Here is a 16141-nt window from a genome sequence, read left to right on the forward strand (position 1 = left end):
TAGCCTTAGTCACTGCGAGACAGCATAGCAAGTCCTTGGGTTATCATAGAGAAAAGACGGTTAAAGCATAGTCCGAATTCCATTCTTGTTAGCCCAGAGTCTCAGCTAAACTGTAGAACTGAAAAAGAGCTCTGTAAAGCTTGTCTCTTTCACCAACAGAAGTTGCTCCAGTAAAAGATATTACCTCACCCAGCTTGTCACTCTTTCTTAACATACGAGGCTACCCATTTAAAGCTAAAAATTATTCAGATTCATTCTTTGGAAATAATTTGATTTCTTCTGCGTTTTTTTCCTCTCTTTCAAATGCAATTGTTTTCTTGCAGCACTGCTTGGGGTGTGTGGTTTGACGCTCAGCTTGACAGTTTAGTATTTTGAGATTGAGTTTTTGAAGAGGGCACATTTGTGGTTATAGAAGAAAAACAAGAAACATCAGAGATTGGTTGTCTATTTTTTTTTTTTAAGGCATAGCTTGGGAGGATCTTGAAAATGTATAACTAGCAGAGATGACATATATTTGACCTAGAGTTGCTCAAAGATACTGTATCTATAAAGTTACTCCTTTTCAGTGTTCTCAAATGCTCTCCACAGAAACTGCCGATCACAATAAGACATGTCCAAATTGTGAAAATGTATAATAAGCAAAAAACCTTAACGGGGCAAATTAGAGTTTATGTTCAGCACTTTTTATTTAGAGAAGTCCTAAATACAGAGTTTGAAGCTGTCATAGGAAAAAATGGGTTCAGAAAAGCCCTTATTTGAAGACCTCTTTATTGCAAAGATGAGACACCCTGTTAAATTAAGGTTCCCAAATTAAATATACATTTAGGACACCAGCTTGCTTTCATTTGTCAAGGGGAGTTTTGCCATTGTCTTTTGGTAAGAGCAGAGTTTGAATTTATAATTAACAAAGATTAGTCATTCATGGCCAGATTCAACTGCGATGTGAGTCCATTGAAGTCAATACTCAGATACTATAGCGATGAGAGCCTAGGCACTCCTAAGACATTTGGGGCTATATCCATAAAAGAATTTAGGCCTAACATAGCAGTTAGGCACCTCAGTCCAACATTTAGGCACCCCTAAGATCCTCAAAACTCCAGTTGAGCGGCCACCCATACCTCTGCAGGTAAACTCCCCAAAGTACCTAAAAATCTGGCAGTGAGCATGCATACAGCCACTTACACTGAGGTGCCCCTCTTACACCTGAGGCGTCTCCCCTCCCCTGCCGGGTCTGAGCTGGTAGGCATTTTCAGTCTGCCTAAACCTGCATGAAACAGCCGGAGGAAGAGGTGGTGTCTCCTCTTATAACTTTTAGCCAACTGGTTAGAGCACTCCCCCAAGATCTGGGAGACCAGGGTTTCATTCCTCTCTCCGTTTGATGTAGCCAAGGAACTTGAACTTGGGTTTCCCTTCCCCCCAGGTGTGTTCTTCAGCCACTGGGCTATGTGGTGTTGTGGGATGGGCCTTATTCAATCTGTCATGTTGAAGCTGTTCCACTCTGTGTAACTACATAAATAGTGCAGTGGTTAGGGCAGGGATTCTCAGGAAAAAAATTTGGTGACCTCAGTCTGCGGCCACCAACTCTGGCTGGTGGCTGCTCTTTCACTGTTTCCTAAAATACTTAATTAGCTTAAGGAAAGAAATAAATATGCACATAGACACGTCCAAATCATTTAAATTTTTTTTGCTCGCTAGTAAGTCTGTTCTGAAAAGTGATATTAACAAACATACAAGTATCACTCTTCACAGCAAACTTACTCTGGGCAAGCCTGGGGACAAATTAAGCCCTGGGCTAAGTGCCCTCTAAGCTGCACGGATGTTCAGCACGCTATCAAGGGCTGCACAAGTGCGCAGCCTCAGGGTCTGGATTGGAGAGGAGAGAGGTGGGGGCATTCAGGGCTGCGGCCGGGGAGAGGCGCCTCTCCCCCAGCCCCAGCTCCTGGGCAGCTGTGGTGAGAGAGGGCTGCGGGGAGTCCTCTCTCATCGCCACAGCCCCAAAGCAGCCTGAACCCCAAACCCCTTATTCCCAGCCCCACCCCAGAGCCCGCACCCCCACCCAGAGCCCTCACCTCCCCCCACCGCACCCCAACCCTCTGCTCCAGCCCTGAGCCCCCTCCTGTACCCCAAACCACTCATCCCTGGCCTTACCCGAGCCCATGCCCCAACCCTCTGCCCCAGCCTTGAGCCCCCTCCCACACTCCGAACCCCTCAGCCGCACACCCGCCACATATCACCTCCATATTGGTGCACAGAACAAAATTCATTCTGCGCATGAATGTAAAAAAATTAGAGGGAGCATTGGCCCTGAGGGAGTGCCAGGGGAGATGTGGGAGGGGACCTGGGAGAGGCAGCAAGGGCTGAAGTCTGAAGCCCTGCGGCCAGAGCCTGCTGCCCTGCCACCCCATAGCTGAAGCCCAAAGCCTGAGCCCCACCTCCCCTGGGAAGGTAGGGAACTCACCAGCTGCCTGCTCCTACAGTGTTGTGCCCCAGGGGACTCCAGAGGGAGGCAGGGCCCAACCCTTGATGGTGGCCTCAGCAACCAACACCAAGGCAGTGCATCCAGGAGCAACTGGGAGGGGGCCACTACTTTGCACTCCCCATCGCAGCCCAGGAGGCTGTGGCCACAAGAGAAACCCTGGTGGCTGCATGCGGCCATGGTGGCTGCATTTGAGAAACGCTGGGTTAGGGCATGGTCTTGGGAGACTCAAACTCAAGTCCCTTCTCCAACTCAGGCAGAGAGGGAATAGAACTTGGGTTTTCCACATCTTGGGTGAACACTCTCAGCACTGGGCCAGACTTATATGGGGACAAGAAAGATAGCTCCTCCTTTGCTGTTCTTGAAAAAGTGCTTAGGTGCCTACCTCCAGAAGAGGGTTCACACTGTGAATCCCAAGTAGACACAGGTAAGTCCCTCCCTGCAGCCTGGACTTAGGCAACTAAGTACCCTTTGAGCAGCATTTCCTATTGGCTCGCTTAGGTGGCTCCCCACTCAGCATGTTTGCCCATTCTTAGGCATTTATCTCTTCCTATGTGTTGTATGAGGAACCAGAGCACCTGACTTGGGGTGGTGGATGCCATTGGGTGGCTAAGCACCTAAAAGCTAGGCACTGCAATGCCTGTCCCATTGTCGATCTAACCCTTGGCCAATATCTGTGTATGTAGATAAAGACACATAACAAATTGAGTTTAAGTGTGACTTAAGGGATGCATATGCCTTGTGCTGGGTGAATTTAACTCAGAGCTCAGTATCAAACATAAGATCCAGCCCTTGTTGTCTCCTCAGGTTTGGCTGCTCGGAGGACTAATCAGCCCAAACCCTAAGTCCCTTCTCTCTAAAGGGTCACTCTTTCCTTTCTTATCTCCAGGTTTGGTAACAGGCCACCTGCATCAATGGGAGAGAAAAAAACACAACATTGTTTTTCAGCAGGCCCATCACCTGCAAATAGGGCAGAGATTGCAGGCAAACACTATCAGTCTGTTACACCGTGTTGCTCTCTAGAATATATTTTACTATTAGCTAACCGTAGTGACGCGCGAGAGCCTTCATCTAATACCTTTCCAAATGCTTTAAATTAATCTATCTTGAGTATCAATTCCTAGGTTCACCCTCCCTTTCTGGTCACACATGGAAAGCATGTTCTACGCATATAATTTGTGTTCACATCACTTTTCAATGGTCCCAATGAGGCACTCCTAATATCTCTCACATCAATCTTCTACTTCCAAAGTGTGTCACCGATGTGAAGTTTCCAGCCTCCATTAGCCACGAGAGCAGGAATCCTGAGGCTACTTTCAAAGTTGGGTCTTCCAGGTCATAACACAATTGTCTTTTATGTACATTCATTTGAACAAAGTAATACTCTTACATCTTGGCATATTGACTCTGCTGGTATCAGTAGGTATTAGGATTGGTATTGAACTATAGCTATTTGTTCTGTGCTTTAATGCTAAATCACAAATGTCTGAAATGCTTTCCCTCTGACTGTACGGTTGGGTTTGCTCTTCTGAAATGTTTATGGAAAATCCTGGTCAGTCTCAGATCCTGATTAGGAAATGTTATCATGTTTGCATGAAAGGTGAGATACACACATGCCCAGCATATGGCTGCCATAAAATACCTTGGATGAGTCAGAGCTTAGCTGCCACCTGTAAGCATGGTGGTTCTGGCTTCTTAGATAATTTTACTAATCTTTTTTCTTAACCATTATATTGTTTTATTATATCAACCTGATTTGAAAACGCTCCCACAAACAGAGCAGAACAAAAAGGCAGGATTTATGAAGGGAAAGGTAATCATGATTCAAGCAGTTAAAACCAAGCCATAGGATATTATCTAAATTCTCTAATTTGTGGCTACCTGTTCATCCTAACTGATTTGTAGGAGCTACAGCACAGCTGCTGCTGCAGCACTCGCTTTACAGTGGATTTCGTGCAACTGAATATCATTTAATTTTGAAACAAGTGTCATAGCGGGCACTGATTCACTGTGGGTTGTAATGGCATCAGTCAATCTCTCTCTCCTTCCCATCCCCATCCCCTGAATGGAGGGAGCAGCTCCTGGAGATCAGTCAAAACTTAATAACATACTGTACTCAACGCTTCTGCTTTAAAACTCAAGGCAGGTTCCTCAAGTGTTTGGCGTAATGACGTCTAAGGCACAAGTTTTCACTTCCGTGTGAAGTGAACCATGTTACAATGAGACTTTGTTATTGGAAAAGAGCAAGCGCACAAAGGAAATGCCTAAGGTGCATGTCGAGGGAGCTGTACCTCTAAAAACACTGACTGGGAAAAATAAATTTATTGCACTAACCTAATCAACTTATTGCACTAACCTAATCAACAGGCCTTCTTAAGTCTAGACTCTTGCAAGTTCAACCCTGGCGGCAAGGTCAGTGGGAGGATGCACTTGGTTAATAGGTCTAGATAACACTGAGGTTAAAATGCTGGTGGCCAGTCTCCACTAGGCTCCCAACCATTGCTAGCATTGGTGAGGCTGCATGAGAGCTAAAGCAATAATGGGAGAATTTCGTAAATTTTTCAACGCAGGTGAGCCCAAAGGGCATAAGGTAATATTGGCCAGTCTCTTGTTTTTAGCAGATGTGGAAAAATCAAGCAGGGGAATGTCAGTTTTCTTCAGGAGGCTCCTGTCATTTTCATACTTTTTGTATCTATTTTCTATGACTCTAGAGTGCTACCCTATTGCTGCTGTCTCCACCCCCAGTGCTTCAGCTACTGACGGTGACTGCTGCAAGTGGTTTCACTGCGCGCACATCCCTAGGGGCGCTGAGTGCTTTTTGTGTGTGTGTGTGACTAGAGTTCTTAAATCATAGCTTCTCTAAGAGATGTGGATGCAAATTTGGTTTACAAAGGTGGTATGTAAAATACTTAGACTTCTGTATGGTGTTTGATTTGGCAATGCACAACATTTTGATTGAAATATTAGAATGATGTATAATTAACGTGGCACCCATTACGGGGATTAAAAACTGGTTAACCGTGAGGCCTCCCAAAATGTAATTGTAAACAGAGAATCCTCGCCAAGTGGGTATGCTTCTACTTAGGTCCCACAGGGATCGGTTCTTGGCCCTGGGCTATTTAACATCTTTAACAATGACCTGGAAGAAAACAAATTCACTGATAAAGCATGCAGCTGATACAAAAATTTGGGGAGTGGTAAATAACCAACAAAAGTCACAATCTGGATCACTTGGTAATTTGGGTGTAAGCAAACCATGTGTTTAATATGGTTGAATGTAAACATACACATCTAGGAAGAGAGCATGAGGGCCATACTGACAGGATGGGGGACTTTATTCTGGAAAGCAACGGCTCCGAAAAAGATTTGGGGGTTGCCGTGGATAATCAGATGAACATCATTATGCCACTTTGTGGATGTACAAATAGGGCAATCTCAAGTAGGAGCAGAGAGATTATTTTACTTCTGTATGTGGAGTGACTGTTGCTGGAATAGTCTGTCTGGTTCTGCTGCCCACAGTTCAAGAAGGAGGTGGATAAACTGGAGAGGGTTCAGAGAAAAGCCTTAGCAATGATTTAAAGATTAGAAAACATGCCTCATAGTGATGGACTGAAGGAACTTAATCTATTTAGTTTAATAAAGAGAAAGGGAAGAGGTGACTTGATTACAGTCTATAGGTACATCTACACTGCAAATTAAAAAAACCAACCAAAATACCCCAAGACAGAGTCTTAGAGCCCAGGCTTATGCTGCGGAGCTAAAAATAGAAGTGTAGATGTACCGTGGGCTGGAGCCCAAAGCTCCAATACCCTTCCCCATTCCCAGGTTTCAGCTTGAGCCCAAACGTTTACTCTGCTATTGTTAGCCCTGCAGCTTGAGCGCAAGTCAGTTCTAAGACTCGCTGCCATGGGCCTTTTTTTGAAGCATAAATGTACCCTAAAAGAACCTTCATGGGGAACAAATATTGAATTATGAGCTCTTTAATCTAGCAGAGAAACATATAACACAATCTGGAAGTCAAACTTAGACAAATTCAGACTGGAAATAAGGTGTAACTTTTTAACAGTGAGCATAATTAACCATTGGAACAACATACCAAGGGTTGTGGCGGATTCTCTGTCACTGGCAATTTTTAAATCAAGATTGGATGCTCTTCTAAGAGATCAGCTCTAGGAATTATTTGAGGGAAATTCTATGGTGTGTGTTATACATGAGGTCAGACTAGTTGATCGCAATGGTCCTTCTGGACTCTATGGAACTCTGCACTGTGATTGCTATCCTAGTACACTGTGTCACTTAATGTGAAACAACCCTAGAGCTTCCAGAGCAAAGGACGGTAACTGCGAGGCACCATTAGAACTGTGTCCCTTGTCTTTCATCAGAACTGTGGTGTCACAGGACAGGTGCTTTACAGAATCCTTTGTGCAGATCATCTATTGAAATGCTGTATAAAGTTTGGCGCTTGGTTGCATTTGCTGGACCTTTGTTGGGAATATTGAGTCCACTGCCAGAACTTTCCTTCATGGATTTAAGCCCCTTCAGTTAAAAAGGAAATGTCACAAAGAAAAAACTCTCTTTAGACAATTACTTTGTCTTTGCCAACAGAAGGCACACCCTACTTCCTCTGAATCTAATCAGTGAAGGCAGAGAAGGATTGGCTGTCAGATGGCAGAGACATGCCGACTGAGAAATATACAGGGTTTTACGATGTGCCTGGCCCTGCCTTATACTCCATCTGCCACTTATGGAAACTTAAGACTTGCCAAAGACAGGATGATTCTGTGTTTTCAATATTTAATGTCCCTTTGGAATGACATTTTAGAATTATGCACTAAGCCAATCAGATCAGCTAACCCCACCTACAGCTGTGCATGGAACCATACTCTCTTGAGCTCCTACGTGATCCTATATTCCTAAAGAGTCACTGAAGTAAAGGTAGGGATGGCAAGCTCATGTACAATGCCAGCACTACAGCACAGTCCCTTGGCAATATACCAGTCAGTACTGTAAACAGTCTTCTAGTTGTTTGCCGCCTATTGTAATTCCCCTTTGCTACAAAGGCAGCTCTCAAAGGTGGTGGGTTGTTTTTTCAAACCCTCATGGGGTAGCCGTGGAGCTAACAAGCAGTCATCGAGATAACTGAACCAGAGGATCAGAATATGCCTGAAGTTCCTACTGAGTAGGGGCAGCCACTAAAGAGCTGCTCTATTTGTGGTTCCATGTTACTTGGCAGAACTTGCATCCACAATGTTGGAGTAAACACTCTCACTGATTCGGGAGAATCAGCATACAGGGATGGCCTCCTCTCCTCACTCTGGTGTGGCCCAGGGTTCTCGCTCATGCTACGGAAGAGGAGAGTGACACTTGAACAGCAAGTTGGAAAGAGCTGATGGTCTTCTCAAAACAATGGTTTTGCAGATCAAATGTTCTGTTTAGTGATGCTGTCCAGTGAGGCAAAAGAGCAGAAACACTGATGAGGCAAATGAGCCTGCATGTGAGACACTCCCAGTGCTGGAGGTGTCACTGAAACATACCTACAATGATATTTAAGTCCCTTTTCCAGGCCTACCAGCACCTCTTCATCTGCATTCAGGAGTGGTCTCTATTAGTCTTTGGGTTGGTCTACATGGAGAAATTTACCAGCATTACTATAGTAGTATAATTACACTGAAGTGGTTATAGCAGTATAACACCCTGTGTGGACACACTTAGTTGGAATAACAGTTGCCTTTTTTGTGGCTTAGCTTATGAAGTGAATGTTAGGGGAGTGTCATGGACAATAAGTGCTTTGTCAGTCATGTTAGCTTAACAAGATTGAAAAGCCCCATGAAGATGCAGGCTCACACATTTTGAAGGCATGACAATTTTGCTATGTTGTAGCCTGAACTAACATGACTGTAAAATGACACTGTTTTCTCCTAGCAAGACTGAGGCATGGGTGCTTGGAGCAGGGTATACTCACGGAAAGGCCCCCCCCAACAAGGTATCTGCTTCCAGGGGACACTCTGGAAAGGCTCAGGTAGTTATGCAGGACCACAGCAGCTGTATGTCAGTGTGAAAAGGGACAAGACTCTGCTTGTCAAGACAGAGGTGGGCAGAGACTATGTGATACCAGACTGAAGGGGCTGCTTTGAATGCCAACAAGAGTTTGGTTTCAGGGTGTGTGTATATATATATTTGGTGGTTGTCAAAGTTATTTCTGGTTTGTTGTTAAACCAGCTGCAAACGTGGTAAAGAGTCTTCAGCTGCATCGTACTTCACACAGCACATGCCTGCTTTGATGTTAAAAAGGTGCAGCAGTATGTGTAGAGTTTTTGTTTTATTTAAAAGCAATCCTTTCTATCATTTTCTGTATTTGATTAGGGACTTCTAAGAAGGGAATGGACAGAAGTGGTTGATTACAATTAAGGCTTCCAAAAAACAGAAATTTGTAAAGAGATTAAAAGCAAAATAGATTTGCGGTCCACTGCGAAGGCATTTCATTCTTCACTAAATTAAAAAAAAAAAAAAGTGTGCTGAAATTTACATCTGTTGGAAGTAAATACCTTGCCTGTAATTCAGACTTTGGGACAGAGCTCCTCAATTTCTTGGCCCCAAAGACAGGATCGCATTCAAAAGGGGATAAATCTTGAAAGGGTTCCATTTGAACCTAAAATGTTGAACTTGTTAGTAGCACAGGAGACCTGTCAGTTACCTTAACCTACCCACTGCCCAATCCATTCTTTTATAGGCAGATTTCCTTCTGAATTGCGTGATGCTTTTTAACCGTTTCTCATCCTGTGCAGGAGAGAACTGGGAAAGTGGGAGAGAGCTGTGGTCTTGTTTGTTGCCACAGTATCTAAATTTTTAGTTTATTCTGACATCTCCATAAAACTAGTGTAAAATGCATTTGTTATCATTCATCCTATAAAGCAAGTATTGAAAGAAATAAACAATGCACACAGCACTAATGCCACCTGCAAATGTATTTGTGTGCTAATGATTGCTAAAACAGAGGCATAAGCTCTGTAAAAGAGCAAATGGTGGTGACAGCCTATGGGGTAAGCATATTGTCATCGGCAAAGTTTGGGCTTAAAGATGCATCTCTCAGGCTGTAACTTCACTTAAGAGTTAATGTGGGCTCTTAGTGAGTTTCAACCTCCCTTACCATCCACACACACAGTCCTTAAATCTAGGCTTATATGTGCTTTGAACCTGGTCTTGCTCACCCTTCTGAGGGTGTGGACGACCGTTCGGGTTTTGCTTTAGAGCAGGTTTTAACCCTCCTACTCTGCACGTGGACACAGCTGAAGCCCAAGTTGTGTTGCTCGGGTTCTGATAATGCTCAGATGCCTTCTTCCTGCTCATTTCCCACTTGCCTCCTATGACCTGGAAGCCATGTACCAGTTTGTATGCAACTTGTCAGCATTTAATCCCCTGATTCCACACAGCCTGCTTCATAGGGAGGTGGTGGAATCTCCTTCCTTGAAGTTTTTAAGATCAGGCTTGACAAAGCCCTGGCTGCGATGATTTAGTTGGGGATTGGTCCTGCTTTGAGCAGGGGGTTGGACTAGATGACCTCCTGAGGTCCCTTCCAACCCTGATATTCTATGATTCTATGATTTTCTGCACAGCTCAGCTAAACCACACAAGAAGATGCCATTCCCCGAGAGCTGCAAGCTGGCCAGAAGATCACACCAGACTTCAGGTTGCCCTTTTCTTGGAGTATATCAAGAAACATCATTATGGCAGATGCATTTGTATCAGCATGTCTCAAAGAGGCTGGTGGAGAAGGGGTTCAAGTGCTTGCAAAGGAATTAAAAAGCCTTTAGGGTGCCTACTGCAAGACAAAGGACGCTCATGGCAAGTGCATGAACTCTGCATGTATGTGCCCCTCCTGTGAGGACTTTCACTGGGGCTCCATCCTCAGGGCATATCAAGCACTATCTTTGTGCATGATACACTTGAGGTGGAAAGGTCAATTTTTTTCACCTGGTGATTGCAGTGGCTGAGAACCGGACACAGAGGGAGCAGAAGAACAGGAACTAGACCATTAAGCTGGAAGGACCCCATAGCTGGGTGGGCTGGCAGACATCTTGGTCTCGTATTCCAAGGATCTGTTCAGGGATTGGCTGGGGAGCAGATAGACGATGAAGGGGCATCAGAGCTCAAGCTACATCTGGGTCAGAGGCTGCTGCCATGTTCTGTATTTTGCTTGTGGGGGGCAGGGGCAAAAATCACAGCAAAAATAGGAGGGGCTCCCAGGTTATGCTAATTAAATAGTTATCGCCAATACTGCGCGCTATGGGGCAGGCTCAGCTTCAAATGAACTATGCCACTTCCCTGCTCCTCCTCCACATACTTCTTCCATCATGTGTGATCCAAGATGGATTTCAAGAAGGAAAACGTCTTTTAAAAACATGCCACTAAGGATTTATTCTAGCAGTATTTGAACTGCTTACTCCTAAAAACAATTATTCAAAACTGGGATTACATGCTCTAGCACAGTGGTTCTCAACCAGGGGTACATGTACCCCTGGGGGAACGCAGATGTCTTCCAGGGGGTACATCTACTCATCTAGATATTTGCCCTGCTTTACAACAGGCTACATAAAAAGGAGCTAGTAAAGTCAGTGCAAACTAAAATGTAATGCAATGACTTGTTTATACAGCTCCATATACTATACACTGAAATGTAAATACAATATTTATATTCCAATTGATTTATTTCATCATTATATGGTAAAAATAAGAAAGTAAGCAATTTTTCAGTACTAGTGTGCCATGACACTTTTTTATTTTTATGTCTGAGTTTGTAAGCAAGTAGTTTTTGAATGAGGTGAAACACAAGACAAATCAGACTTCTGAAATGGGGACAGTAGTCTGGAAAGGTTGAGAACCATGGCTCTAGCAAGCATGAATGGCCTACTTTGTTCAGAAGTGTCCTAGAGTAAACCGTTACATTGGTACTAGCGTTATAGAAGTCCCAAACTGCCTGCATTAAAAGTCCCAGTGGCTTTAAAGTGAAAGTCTCTTGGTGACTGCCTTGGTACTGGCTAGCACTGGTGAGTATACAGAGCCGAAGTGCTTCCATTCAATGTATTGGCAGGCTAAGGACATTTTTGCAGAGGAGCTCAGGAAGGACAGACAGATTTTCTCACAGTACCCTGTGAAACAGTTCTTTGAATGGCTCAACTTAATCAGGTGCTAAGAACCATGAGCTATTGCCCCCAGAAATCCAAAGCATCTAACCCTGCTTATTGCAATGCCAATGTGGACCTGACTACACAGGTATGAAACTGCAGAAAAACCTGAGAGTCTCTGGATTAAGTTTAGAAGTGTGAGCAACAAGGGTGATGTCGTGGTAGGAGTCTGCTATAGACCACCGGTCCAGGGGGATGAGGTGGACGAGGCTTTCTTCCAGCAACTCATGGAAGTTACTAGATCGCAGGCCCTGGTTCTCATGGGAGACTTCAATCACCCTGATATCTGCTGGGAGAGCAATACAGCAGTGCACAGACAATCCAGGAAGTTTTTGGAAAATGTAGGGGACAATTTCCTGGTGCAAGAAGAATTAGTAGGGGAAGCAAAAGTGGATGGGAACCTGGGCAGCAGTGACCATGAGATGGTCGAGTTCAGGATCCTGACACAGGGAAGAAAGGAGAGCAGCAGAATACGGACCCTGGTCTTCAGAAAAGCAGACTTTGACTCCCTCAGGGAACTGATGGGCAGGATCCCCTGAGAGAATAATATGAGGGGGAAAGGAGTCCAGGAGAGTTGGCTGTCTTTTAAAGAATCCTTATTGAGGTTACAGGGACAAACCATCCCGATGTGTAGAAAGAATAGTAAATATGGCAGGCGACCAGCTTGGCTTAACAGTGAAATCCTTGCTGATCTTAAACACAAAAAAGAAGCTGACAAGAAGTGGAAGACTGGACAAATGACTAGGGAAGAGTATGAAAATATTGCTAAGGCATGGAGGAGTGAAATCAGGAAGGTCAAATCCCACCTGGAGTTGCAGCTAGCAAGAGATGTTAAGAGTAACAAGAAGGGTTTCTTCAGGTATGTTAGCAACAAGAAGAAAGTCAAGGGAAGTGTGGGCCCCTTACTGAATGAGGGAGGCAACCGCGTGACAGAGGATGTGGAAAAAGCTAATGTACTCAATGCTTTTTTTGTCTCTGTCTTCACGAACAAGGTCAGCTCCAAGACTACTGCACGGGGCAGCACAGTATGGGGAGGAGGTGACCAGCCCTCTGTGGAGAAAGAAGTGGTTTGGGACTATTTAGAAAAGCTGGACGAGCACAGGTCCATGGGGCTGGATGCGCTGCATCCAAGAGTGCTAAAGGAGTTGGCGGATGTGATTGCAGAACCATTGGCCATTATCTTTGAAAACTCATGGTGATCGGGGGAAGTCCTGGATGACTGGAAAAAGGCTAATGTACTGCCCATCTTTAAAAAAAGGAAGAAGGAGGATCCTGGGAACTACAGGCCAGTCAGCCTCACCTCAGTCCCTGGAAAAGTCATGGAGCAGGTCCTCAAGGAATCAATTCTGAAGCACTTAGAGGAGAGGAAAGTGATCAGGAACAGTCAGCATGGATTCACCAAGGGCAAGTCATGCCTGACTAATCTAATTGCCTTCTATGATGAGATAACTGGCTCTGTAGATGAGAGGAAAGCAGTGGACGTGTTGTTCCTTGACTTTAGCAAAGCTTTTGACACGGTCTCCCAAAGTATTCTTGCCAGCAAATTAACTAAGTATGGGCTGGATGAATGGACTATAAGGTAGATAGAAAGTTGGCTGGATTGTCGGGATCAACGGGTACTGATCAATGGCTCCATGTCTAGTTGGCAGCTGGTATCAAGTGGAGTGCCCCAAGGGTCAGTCCTGGGGCCAGTTTTGTTCAATATCTTCATAAATGATCTGGAGAATGGAGTGGATTGCACCCTCAGCAAGTTTGCAGATGACACTAAACTGGGAGGAGAGGTAGATATGCTGGTAGGGATAGGATACAGAGGGACCTAGACAAATTAGGGGATTGGGCCAAAAGAAATCTGATGAGGTTCAACAAGGACAAGTGCAGAGTCCTGCACTTAGGACGGAAGAATCCCATACACCGCTACAGACTAGGGACCGAATGGCTAGGCAGCAGTTCTGCAGAAAAGGACCTAGGGTTACAGTGGACAAGAAGCTGGATATGGGTCAACAGTGTGTCATTGTTGCCAAGAAGGCCAATGGCATTTTGGGATGTATAAGTAGGGGCATTGCCAGCAGATCGAGGGTCGTGATTGTTCCCCTCTATTCAACATTGGTGAGGCCTCATCTGGAGTTCTGTGTCCAGTTTTGGGCCCCACACTACAAGAAGAATGTGGAAAAATTGGAAAGAGTCCAGTGGAGGGCAACAAAAATGATTAGGGGACCGGAAAACGTGACTTATGAGGAGAGGCTGAGGGAACTGGGATTGTTTAGTCTGCAGAAGAGAAGAATGAGGGGGGATTTGATAGCTGCTTTCAACTACCTGAAAGGGGGTTCCAAAGAGGATGACTCTAGACTGTTCTCAATAGTACCAGATGACAGAACAAGGAGTAATGGTCTCAAGTTGCAGCGGGGGACGTTTAGGTTGGATATTAGGAAAAACTTTTTCACTAGGAGGGTGGTGAAGCACTGGAATGGGTTACCTAGGGAGGTGGTGGAATCTCCTTCCTTTGAGGTTTTTAAGGTCAGGCTTGACAAAGCCCTGGCTGGGATGATTTAGTTGGGGATTGGTCCTGCTTTGAGCAGGGGGATGGACTAGATGACCTCCAGAGGTCCCTTCCAACCCCGATATTCTATGATTCTGAGACAAATGTGGCTCTGCTATGTGGATGGATAAACTCTGCAGAGACGATATACCCTCTGTTCTAGGGCTGGCTGGGAAGGCTGTGGCCATCTGGACAAATGCATTATAGGAGTTCAGTTGCTGTAAAAACTGCTCACATGAAAACACAACAAATTCCATTTTTGCTAATGTTGCTAGATGTACTCAGTTTGCTTCTGCTTCAAGTTGCTTCAGATTAAGGCCAGTAGCAACCACAAAGTGAAGGAAAGTGTAAAAATAGGGCTTAGCAATAGCTTTATCTCTGAAGAGACACAGGCAGCCTTTCTGATGCTGCGGGGGGAGGGGGGCAATGGGAAAATATGGATCTTTCGTCCTATTTAAGCTATACATGAATCACGAGGAGATGGAGTTTTGGTAATGGTGCGTGCTGCCTCAGTTCAGTGGTAGGAAAGCCTGGCTCTTATACTAGAACATCTGTAAAAAATTGTGCTGAAGTGATGCCAAAGCACAATACCCTCTAGCTCAGCCCGCACCCAGTGAGTATTGAAGCGCCCCAGCACAGAACAAACTACACGTGGTAGTGTGGGAACTGTGAGGTCTCCCCCAGAGGCAGCAAAAGATGGAAGTTCTCTTTTTGCCCCTGAAGAAGGGGAACAAAGTTAGAGAGAGCAGACTTCATGCCCTCACAGTGCGGGGAAGAAGAGTTGATTCTATTTCCCAAGAGCCAGAAGGGAGAAGTAAAAAAACCATGGAGACTTATTTATTCAGAACCATTGTGGTTGGCCCTAGTGGCAGCTATAGTGTACTCTGATAAATAGCCTTCTTGGAGCCCAAGAGCTATTTACACTTCATTAGAAGCTCAAATGTTTCCACTAAACAGCACTGAAGAGTGTGCCTAAAAATAACCTCCCAAAACAAAACAAAAAAATCACACCACTAAGCTAACAGGAAATGTAAAAACATTTCAAAGTGAGAGCTACTGAAGCTGATAAAAAGTCATTCATAGTACTTTGCATGTTCATAGCACCTTCAATCTCACAGCACAGCTGTAGGGTGGGCAAACTGTGTACTATTTACAGAGGAGTAAACTGAGGCATGGAATGGGTAAGTGGCTTGCGTAAGCCATCCTCTGAAGTGATGGCAAGTGTAGGATAAATACTGTATTAAAGCACACTGTAATATCTCCAGGACAGGGACGGTTATCCTATATTTGTACAGTGCTTAGCTCCCAGAGGCTCTAGGTGTGCAACTGTAACACTGTCAAGGTTCCTCCCCCACTCTGAACTCTAGGGTACAGATGTGGGGACCTGCATGAAAACCTCCTAAGCTTACTTTTACCACCTTAGGTTAAAACTTCCCCAAGGTACAAATTAATTTTATCCTTTGTCCTTGGAATAACTACTGCCACCACCAAACTCTAACTGGGTTTACTGGGAAACGTAGTTTGGACACGTCTTTCCCCCCAAAATCCTCCCAACCCTTGCACCCTACTTCCTGGGAAAGGTTTGGTAAAAATCCTCACCAATTTGCATAGGTGACCACAGACCCAAACCCTTGGATCTGAGAACAATGAAAAAGCATTCAGTTTTCTTACAAGAAGACTTTTAATAAAAATAGAAGTAAATAGGAGTAAAGGAATCACCCCTGTAAAATCAGGATGGTAGGTACCTTACAGGGTAATTAGATTCAAAACATAGAGAATCCCTCTAGGCAAAACCTTAAGTTACAAAAAAGACACACAGACAGAAATAGTCATTCTATTCAGCACAATTCTTTTCTCAGCCATTTAAAGAAATCATAATCTAATGCATACCTAGCTAGATTACTTACTAAAAGTTCTAAGACTCCATTCCTGTTCTATCCCCGGCAA

Source organism: Caretta caretta, chromosome 8 (assembly GCF_965140235.1).
Source record: "Caretta caretta isolate rCarCar2 chromosome 8, rCarCar1.hap1, whole genome shotgun sequence".
NCBI classification, from domain to species: domain Eukaryota; kingdom Metazoa; phylum Chordata; order Testudines; family Cheloniidae; genus Caretta; species Caretta caretta.